Here is a 9650-nt window from a genome sequence, read left to right as displayed (position 1 = left end):
AATTATTTCATTGGTACTTCATAACTATAAGTTTGCCACCGTCATGAATTGTAATATAAATATCGGATATGCAGGATATGTGATATGGGACTCCCAAGGGGTCACACTGATATGCAGGATATGTGATATGGGACCCCAAGGGTCGCAACCCACAGGTTAAAAACCACCAGTCTAATGGAAATTTAATGTAAGCTACATAAATATCCTCAAATTTTCTAATAACCACATTCAAAATGCAAAGAAATGAGACTAATTTTAATAGTATCTTAACATATGTAATAGTATCTTAACATATGTTATGTTAATAGTATCTTAACATATGTAAAATATTTTCAATTCTACAAAAACTAAGTGACGGTTCATATTCTTTTTTCCTGTGGCCTTCAAAATCTTGTCTGTATTTTACATCTGCAGCACACCTTACATAATTCACAACAAGCACATCTGAAGGGCGCACCATCCCTGTGGCTATCCCACTGGATAACAGGGTGATACTCAGGTTTTACCCCATACTTATTTCTGCCCCATTTCCTGCTCTCGTTCTGGATACCCACACTGAAACCCTTCTCCCCACCCCCACAGTTTCCCTCTCACCATGGCTCCATCCATTCTGTCACCAAGGCACAGCTCAGACTGCCTTCGGGCCTGCTCACACCCTCCCCCCCCCCCCTCATTAAGTGCTTGTCCTCCTGGAATGTCTTCCCTGCCTTTTCAGAGGGGTTTCCATGCCAAACACTCTGCCTTAGCCATCCCGGCTCAGGGTTAAGTTTAAGCAGACTTCACATACTAATGGAATCTTTGTGTCCCCTGTGCACCCACATGAATCCCAGATGCTGCCCCGGCTAGTGGACCAGTGGGGGCAATGACCGTGGGTGTGTCTTCTCAGATACAGCCTTGAAGACGGCCATGAGGTCCTAAGGGATGTTCGACATTCTCCAACCTGTCACCCAATCTCCCTACAAGCAAAATGTGCCCCAAAATAATCCCACAGTGAGTTCTACATCACCCAAATCTGTTTCCAAACACACTCATGAGGACTTCGGTGTATGTTCTTCCCTACTAAAAAGAAAGACTCCAGAGGGCGGTGGAGATCCGCTGGAGGAGAATAAAAAAATCACACTTGTTTAAAAAAGCCATAATGGAGGTTGGAGAAGTGTATCAGTAGTTACAGCCTGTTCTCGCAGAGGACCCAGGTTCATTTCCCAGAACCTCCTTTGGGAAGCCCATAGTCCCCTGTAGCTCTTGGGGATCCAGAACCACCTTCTTGCCCTCCTTGGGTACCTGCTCACATCTAGTATACACACAGACAAGCAGACACACAGACATACATGTAAATGAAAATGTAAAACAAAACCCAAAAATGGCACAATGGTATCTGACACATTATATGCTGTTTTTTTTTTTTTTTTAATTAAAAGAAGTTTTTGACAGACGAAAGCCGGAGCTCAAGATCTCTATTTTATGAAGACTCTCACCTTTCAAGTTTTCTTGGCACAGAGACACCGAGAACAGAGAGATTATCTTTTTGTTAATGGCTTATTAACAGTGTATTTTCTATATCATGTGACCTAAATCATCATTGTTTATTCTTGTGATTTACTGCTGCCTTCTTTTATTGGGTTAAAATTGTGTTTTTAAGCTCTTGTTAGTGTTCTTTCTAGAATTTATGGTAAAATGGTCACTGCAGAGCCATTTATACACTTGTTACATGTATATGTGCATGTGTGCACTGATAACCATCTGTGGAGGACTTTGTATTTATGTCTCCTTGTATTTCTGGGCTTCTATGACTGGACAGACAGACATTCTTATGTATACAAATGCATCCTGCAAGCATTCTGACTATGGTATCTTGCAGGTCTGGAAATGTTCTTTGCATCATCTTTGGTTAATCCACACACCCCACCCCACCCCACCCCACCCCCTCGCAAACTCTCTATGAAACACATTTTAAATAAGAATTGAAATTTTTTAGCTATAAATAAATAAATAAATAAAGGCTCATAGAGAAAAATAATTCTTCACTTCTGAGTGGCTACTGGGGTTGTGACTGAGACACCCAAGGGTGAGAGAAACTGAAGGAAATTGAGAAGGCATGCAAAGAGCAGGGGACAGTGTGGAGACATTGTGTTCTGACCTGTAGGCCAGAGTGAGGCAAGTCAGATTCCATTTTCAAGGAACCAGAATGATGATTAGCCAAATCTTTGTGCATGCGTGTGTGAGCCCTGCCCTCCCGCCCACCTGCTTGTCAGCCCACCCGCCCGCCTGCCCACCTGCCCGCCTGCCCAACTGCCCTCCTGCCCACCTGCCCGCCTGCCCACCCACCTGACTGCCTGTCAGCCTGCCAGCCCGCCTGCCTCTGTATGTTTTGTTTTTTGAGACAGGGCTTCTCTCTGTGTCTTGTTCTGAAACTCAATCTGTAGACCAGGCTGAATGGGAACTCAGAGATCTTTCTGTCTCAGTCCCCTGAATGCTAGGATTAAAAGCATGCACCCACCATTGCCTGGCATGCAAACCAATTTTTTAAAGTCATGAATCTATTCACTAGGGCACAGCTAAACACCTCTGATTTGGGCCTTACCTCACAATATTGTCAGACTAAGGTCTCAACATGTGAACTAGGAGACAAACTCAAAGCCCAGTAGCCAGAAACCCTAAGGTTTGTGTCATCGTTATGATTTTGGTGTATAGTCTCCCAGTTTGACACATATGGAATCTCTTAAGAAAAATTAGTATGATGAACATATTAAATTATTTTTAAATGTAATGTCTTTATATATTAAAGATTTAACGCACCATGAATATTTTCATACATTGTTAACTTTTTATCAATCTTTTGTGACATTAGTTTTAATGTTTGCACTGCTCTGCAGGGACCATTCCCCACTGCGTCCCTTTCCATGTACTAAACCGGATTTTTAATCATTATTCAAATCTTGGACATTTCCAATATTTTTCATCTTCTAGAAATACATTGCCATCTCTCACATACTAATATCTTTCTCATTATTAGGCCCATTCTGAGTCACTTGTTACCACCCTTCCAGTCCCCTGGGCTTTCAGTGAATTGGAGAGGAACAGAGGGCTTGGCTTTGCCTGTTCATAGCCTTCTGAGTGAATAGTTAATGCTTCTTCCCTTTAAAAAGCAAAAGTAGAAAAAGTGGCCAGGTGGTGGTGGTGCACACCTTTAATCCCAGCACTTAGGAGGCAGAGGTAGGTGGATCTTTGAGTCTGAGGCCAGCCTGGTCCACAGAGCAAGTTCCAGGACAGCCAGGACTACAGAGAGCCTGTCTCAGAAAGAAAAAAAAGGAGGAGGTGAAAAAAGAAAAGTGAAAGTGGTGATATTAATTACAGGAAATGTAAATATTTTGATATTAGTGACTGAAACAAAAGATGGAAGTTACCCAGTGTGCTGAAAGCAGCAGGTCTCCAGTAACTGGAAGTTCTTCAGCTTCTGGGCATTAAAGTAATTTAAAAGAATTAAAATGCACATTAAAGTCTGTTAGGGTACAAGAAGCTCTGAAGACCCCAGACTCCAATAGTATGCAAAAGCAAAGAGCGTTTATCCCACAGAAATTACAAGCATGCGGGGGTCAACCACTCATCAAAATGGTGACAACCAGAGGAAGTCACAGGCCCTCTTTTATGCAGGGCTAGGGGAATTTTCTAGAAGGGTTAAGTAACATCTAATATGATCAGTAGGGGCAAAGCAGTGACACCAGTACAGCTTTGATTGGTTGCTGTGTTACTTTTATTATATTTGGTGAGACCTTGAAGAATTTTAGAAACCAGCTCGGCCCTGTCTCTGTTATCTTCTCTAGCCAGGTGTCCCTGGAGCTGACTCAGACTTACCCTTCCTAAGTCAGGGTCATCACTGATCGATGGCTTATCGGCTTATCGTCAGTGACTTCCTCTGAGGAGCCCAGTTTGCTTCCCGAGGAACTGAAAATTTGTATTCCCAAGGTTTTTGGACCTCTCAAGTCCAAAATTCCACCAACCACCAAGTGGCTAAGTATACTGCCATTGTATTTATTTAATAGAATATCAAAAATAATTGGAATGAATACAAGATGACAACACCAAACAAAGACACAGAAAACCAATGAGATCAAAAGTGGCCCCTCCTAAAACTCCATCAAATCAACAGACAGATCTAGATGGACAGAAAGTACATGGATGGATTGGGGTAAGAAAATAGAAAAATTTGGAGGAGAAGTGACAACTAAGGATGTGTGTGTGTGTGTCTAATGAAAATACTATAAAATGCGTTTTGGTGATGACTGCACAACTTTTATTTCTCAGTGTATTGTGTACTTGGAAAGATAAACTATATGTTATGTGACTCATTTCTCAATAAAGAGATTAAGAAATGATAGGATTGTTGGGCAGATGGATCAGTGGTTAACACTCACTATAAAAGCTTGAGGACTAGAGTTTGGATCCCCAGAAATCCATGCAAACTCCACAAGTGTGGTTGTCCATCTGTAATTCCAGTCTCAGAAAGCAGGAACAGGGGATCCCCAGAACAGGCTGGCTAGTAAGACTAGCATATTACCAAGCTCGGGGTTTGAGAGGCGTTGCCTCAGTGAACAAGGCAGAAGAACAATCTGAGATGAGTCCCCAAATCAACTCTGGCTCTCCACGTGTAAGTGCACACACAAGCATATGCAGTCACATCCATGCAAAGGCATGCATACACATCCTTCTGTGTATATGTATCTTTCTGTGTATATGCACACAGAAGCCCTCTTCTCATCTTTCAGATCATATGTGTGGTGTACATGGGAACATGGAGGCAAAACACTCATATACATAAAAAGTTAAATCTTTAAAAAAAAATACACTTCATAAAAAGATTTTTTTTGCCATGAATTGCCACAATCTGAATTTTTTTTAAAGAAAAGTTGTCAAGACCATTAATGAAAATTTTTTTCAACAAATTATGTTCAAATTGGACATACATGTGCAAAAAAAGAAGGAGGAGGAGGAGGAGGAGAAGGAGGAGGAAGAGGAGGAGGAGGAAGAGGAGGAGAAGGAGGAGGAGGAGAAGGAGGAGGAGGAGGAGGAGGAGGAGGAGGAGGAGGAGGAGGAGGAGGAGGAGGAGCAAAGCAGCAGTAGCTGGACCCTTCTCAAACTGTATAAAAATGGGCTCAAAACAGATTACAAGAGATCCACCTACCTCTTCTGGGGATTAAAGGCTTGTGCTACCATGCTGGGCAGGGGATGAAGTAACTGACCCAGACAACAAACAGTGCTACAAACATTATTGTTTATCAACCATATTCATAAGTGTTGGGCTCAACATTTATGGTGGATAGTCATTTTAGAAGACTACTTTCAATCTCTGCATTTCCTGCTTTCAGCAAACAATGCGCATGCATTGTTCTGGGTCAGGAGCATGTGAATGTATAGAAGAAGATTACAGCTATTCATTAGCTTAGGCTGTAAAAGGTGATTCCATGAGAAACCCAAGGCAAGTAAACGTGTAGGTTACGTTCCTCATCCCACTCCACGGGGCCTCTTCATGTCAGCCGTTCTCAACCGGTGGATCATGGCCCCTTCGAGGGTTGAATAACCTTTTCACAGGGTCGCCTTTGACCATCAGAAAATACAGGTATTTATGTTAAGGTTTATAACAGTAGTAAAATTATAGTTATGAAATAGCAACAAAACTGTTTTTACAGTTGGGGGTCACCGAACATGAGGAACTCTATTAAAGGGTCGCAGCATTAGGAAGGTTGAGAACCACTGCTCTGTGTGATTCTAACTCTCCCAGAGCTCACTATGTAGACCAGGCTGGCCTTGAACTCTAGAGTACCGGAACTAACGGTTTGTGATACCACGCCTAGCTTACGCGGCTTCTTAAAGCACCCACACGGAGCTTGCAACCATCTGTAACTCCAGTCTCTCATTCCAAGGAATCTGAAGCCCTCTTCTGATCTCTGAGATCGTGTAGGTGGTGCCCATAGGAACATGGAGGCAAAACTCTCATATACATGAAAAATTAAATCTTAAAAACTACACTTGTATAAAAAGATATTTTGCCACAAATTGCCACAATCCAATATCTGCTTCCACATGTATACACATGTATGTGTGCAGTGTGCATACACATGTACATAGTAAAACCCCTTGTGTTTTGTGAATTATGTTTTAGTTTTAAAATACATTAAGAAGAGCGAGCATGTAGAACAGACCTCACTAATACAGGGGAAGCTGACACTTCGGAGCCAATGTGCTTGTTAGATCCACTCAGTCATTTCCCTAACCTAGCTCTATTTAGGATATAGGAAATTAATATGATGGTAATTGCAGGTAATGGGTATCAGATGCTCTCTAGGTACTAAGGCAATGGTGCTAAGCAATTTAAATCCGTCCATTTCTATGATATATATTGCTATCAGATAGGAAAACCAAGGCATGGTTTTAAGTGATTGGCTGGCATCACATGGTTACAGAGTGGCAAAGCCAGACACCAGCTTGCATGGTCAAACCAACAGCTAAGAGGCCACTTGCCTGTTCTCTTGTTTCTTAGGCCTTGTCTCTCCATCATCATCTTAGGATCCTGTGAAGGCCAGAGGCTGCAAACCAATTTGCTTCACATTACACTCCCAAAGCACCTCACTCCAGGGAGGCCAGAGACCTTCTGCAAGGCCTGTGTAGAGAGGATTCACCCTCCCTGCCAAGAATGAAGGGCTGGGTGAGTCCTGTGACTGCCTGGTTCTAGCACACACACACACCACACACACACACACACACACACACACACACACACACACACACACACACCCCACACACACACAGCTTTAGACATGCTGTTTCATTGTTAATTCAATCTCTTTTTATTATTATAGCCTCTTTCTCTTTTCTCTGTGGTCTGCACATGGATGTGAGCTCACTCACCTATGCATGGGGGCTAGAATTCAGCACAGCTGTCTTCTTCTTTCCTCTCAATTTTATTTTTAAAATATGTAATTGTTGTTCTTTGAGAATTTCATGCATACATACAATGAGTTTTGATCATATTCACTTCTCACTCTTCCTCCTAATTCCTTCTGACTCACCCCTCACCTTCCCGCATCCTTACAACTTTGTGTCTCCTCCTCCTCCTTGTAATAACTCATAAAGTTCAGTTTGTGCTGCCTAAACACACACAACCACTAGGACAAGGGCAACTTACCAGATGCCACTCTCCAAGAAAGCTGAGTACCCTTTCCCCCAAAACCATCAGCTGTCAATAGTGCCTCAGCTGGAGATGGGGTCTTGTGAGTCCCTCCCTACTCATGCTGGAGTTGACTGGCTCGATCTAGTGCTAGCCTTGTGCAGCAGCCATAGCTGCTGTGAATTATGAGTGCAGTGGTCCTATCATGTCCAAAAGATACTGTTTCATGCTGCTTCTCCCCAACCTCTGACACTTTTTGTCCCCTTTCCCACAATAGTCCCGCGTCTTGGAGGAATATATGTGATATAGGTGCCGTTTATACTGAACATGCCACAGATACTTATTCTCTGTATATTGGCCAGTTGCAAGTATTTGCATTAACCACCATTCACTGTACAAGGAAACTTCTCTGATGAAGGCTGAGAGCCTCACTAATCTATGGGTGAGAATTATTCATTTATCAAAAAAATAGTAGTAGGCTCACTTCTGGAGCTTATGAGCACCTCAACCATGGGTTTTGTCCAGATTTACAGTACCAGGCAAGAGTTTTCTTCTTTGGAAGTCTAAAATCTATTCCAAAAGTGGTTGGTTACCTCCATAATGGTGGTGCCACTAGTACACCCATGTTCGTCATTACTGTAGCTACCAGAATACACAGCTGGGTAAGACTATTGGTGACTTCTTGTATAGCCATCTTCTTCCTTGCTCCTCTTCCTCCTCCTCCTCCTCCTCCTCCTCCTTCTTCTCTGCCTCCTCCTCCCCCTCCCCCTCCTCGTTCTCCTCTTTCTTCTTCCCCTCCCACTGCCTCCTCTTCTTGTTTGTTTTGTTTTTAGATTTATTTATGTAGGTCCTGGAAATTGAACTGAGGATCTTTGAAAGAGCAGTGAGTGCTCTTAACCACTGAGCTGTCTTTCTAGGTTTACTTCAAACCTAGAAAGTAACCTAGGTTTACTTTTTTTTTTTTTTTGAGACAGGGTTTCTTTGTATGGTGCTGGCTGTCCTGGAACTGTATAGATCAGGCTGGCCTAGAACTCACAGAGATCCATCTTCCTCTGCATCCTGTATGCTGGCATTACAGGCATTTGCCACCACTGCCTACAAGTCCTTCATTTCTTTTAATCTGATGGGGAAACTAAAATTTAGGACCCTTCTCACACCTTTTGAGAGGCCTTCCTCCACGTCTTCTGGTCTAGTAGGGGGGTAAAAGCAGATTGGAAGTTTCCAGAAGCAACTGAGTACCTCAGGAGCTCTGCTGACAGCATGGCCACACCTTCAGGTTGAAGACTCAACAGCTGTTCAGAGCAAGGACATGTGCCTAGCTTGAGCTTGAGTAGGAGGTGACAGAGGGGGCCACAGGCCGAGACTGGCAGATGGAGCAGAAATTAGGATGTAGGAGCTTCCTACCTCAGAGCATTTGGTGATGACCAGGGAGATGTGTCATATCTCCTCAGTTGGGGTTCCACTGAAGTTTGTTGAGTAGAGGACCAGAGCAGGCAGCCTGACCCGCTGGGCCAGAGATGCCCCCATAACAAAGACTTCTGTGGCCACAATATCACAAAAATTGTCCTTTACCTTTTTGCTAGCCTCATAAGGCTACTCCTCAGGGTTTCCTGCAGTCTGGCTGAAAACTCAGGGGACCAGGCTACCGGCCAGTGCAAGGGACTTTCCTTGTCATCACCTGGCCATCCCCTCTGGCCCCTTCACTGGAGAGCTCTGCCCTCAGGTAAATGTTTTCTCTACTTGTTTGGGGAACTTTGTAAAAACTCCCTGCTAGCCATCTCATAAGCTGTGAAGATGTGCCTTAATGTGCTTTTTCCACTAAAAAGTTTTGTTTTTTTTTAAAAAAAGAAAAACTAGAGCAGCCAGGGGATTTTTATTATTTTTTGTCCTACTAAATAGGAGCCCATTTGAAGACTTCAAAGTTAACACATCTCAAGAGTATCCCTCAACAGGGAGCTCAGAAAAAAGAAAGAAAGAAAGAAAGAAATCTGTGGAGTGGGGAGTTTAAATGTCATGAATCGATTGATGGCTTAGACAGGAAAAGTTGGTAACCTGGGAGATCTGGTCTACCTCAGGAAACAGCCAGACAAGGTTGGGCATCAGTGCGTGGGAGCATGGAAGAGGCCTTAAACTTCTCCCCTAGCCAGGAGGCAGCCGCCTAGCCTCTGGGGAGCCCGTGTCATTTGCATGCAATCTTAAGAGACTCGCTTATAATTCCCTAGTGTCATCTTTAGTAACTAGAGAAGAGGCTTCTAGGGAATGGGAAGCCAGTGCCCTGGGAATATGAAAAAGCCCTGCCACCTGGTTCAAAGAGCACCAGTGAGAGCCGAGTGTAGTAAAGGATGCTAGATAACTCAAGGCGGAGCGTGAGAGTGGATGACAGTCACTTGAGACCTTTTAGGCAGGAGAGTTTGAGAGTCAACTCCCGCATATATCCTCAGAGAGTCAAGAGATAACTTGGCAAGAGGCCAGTGGAACCTACTCCTCT

This window comes from Apodemus sylvaticus, chromosome 6 (assembly GCF_947179515.1).
Source record: "Apodemus sylvaticus chromosome 6, mApoSyl1.1, whole genome shotgun sequence".
Classification (NCBI taxonomy): domain Eukaryota; kingdom Metazoa; phylum Chordata; class Mammalia; order Rodentia; family Muridae; genus Apodemus; species Apodemus sylvaticus.
The sequence above is the reverse complement of the archived record's forward strand: the minus strand, read 5'-3'. Positions refer to the sequence as shown.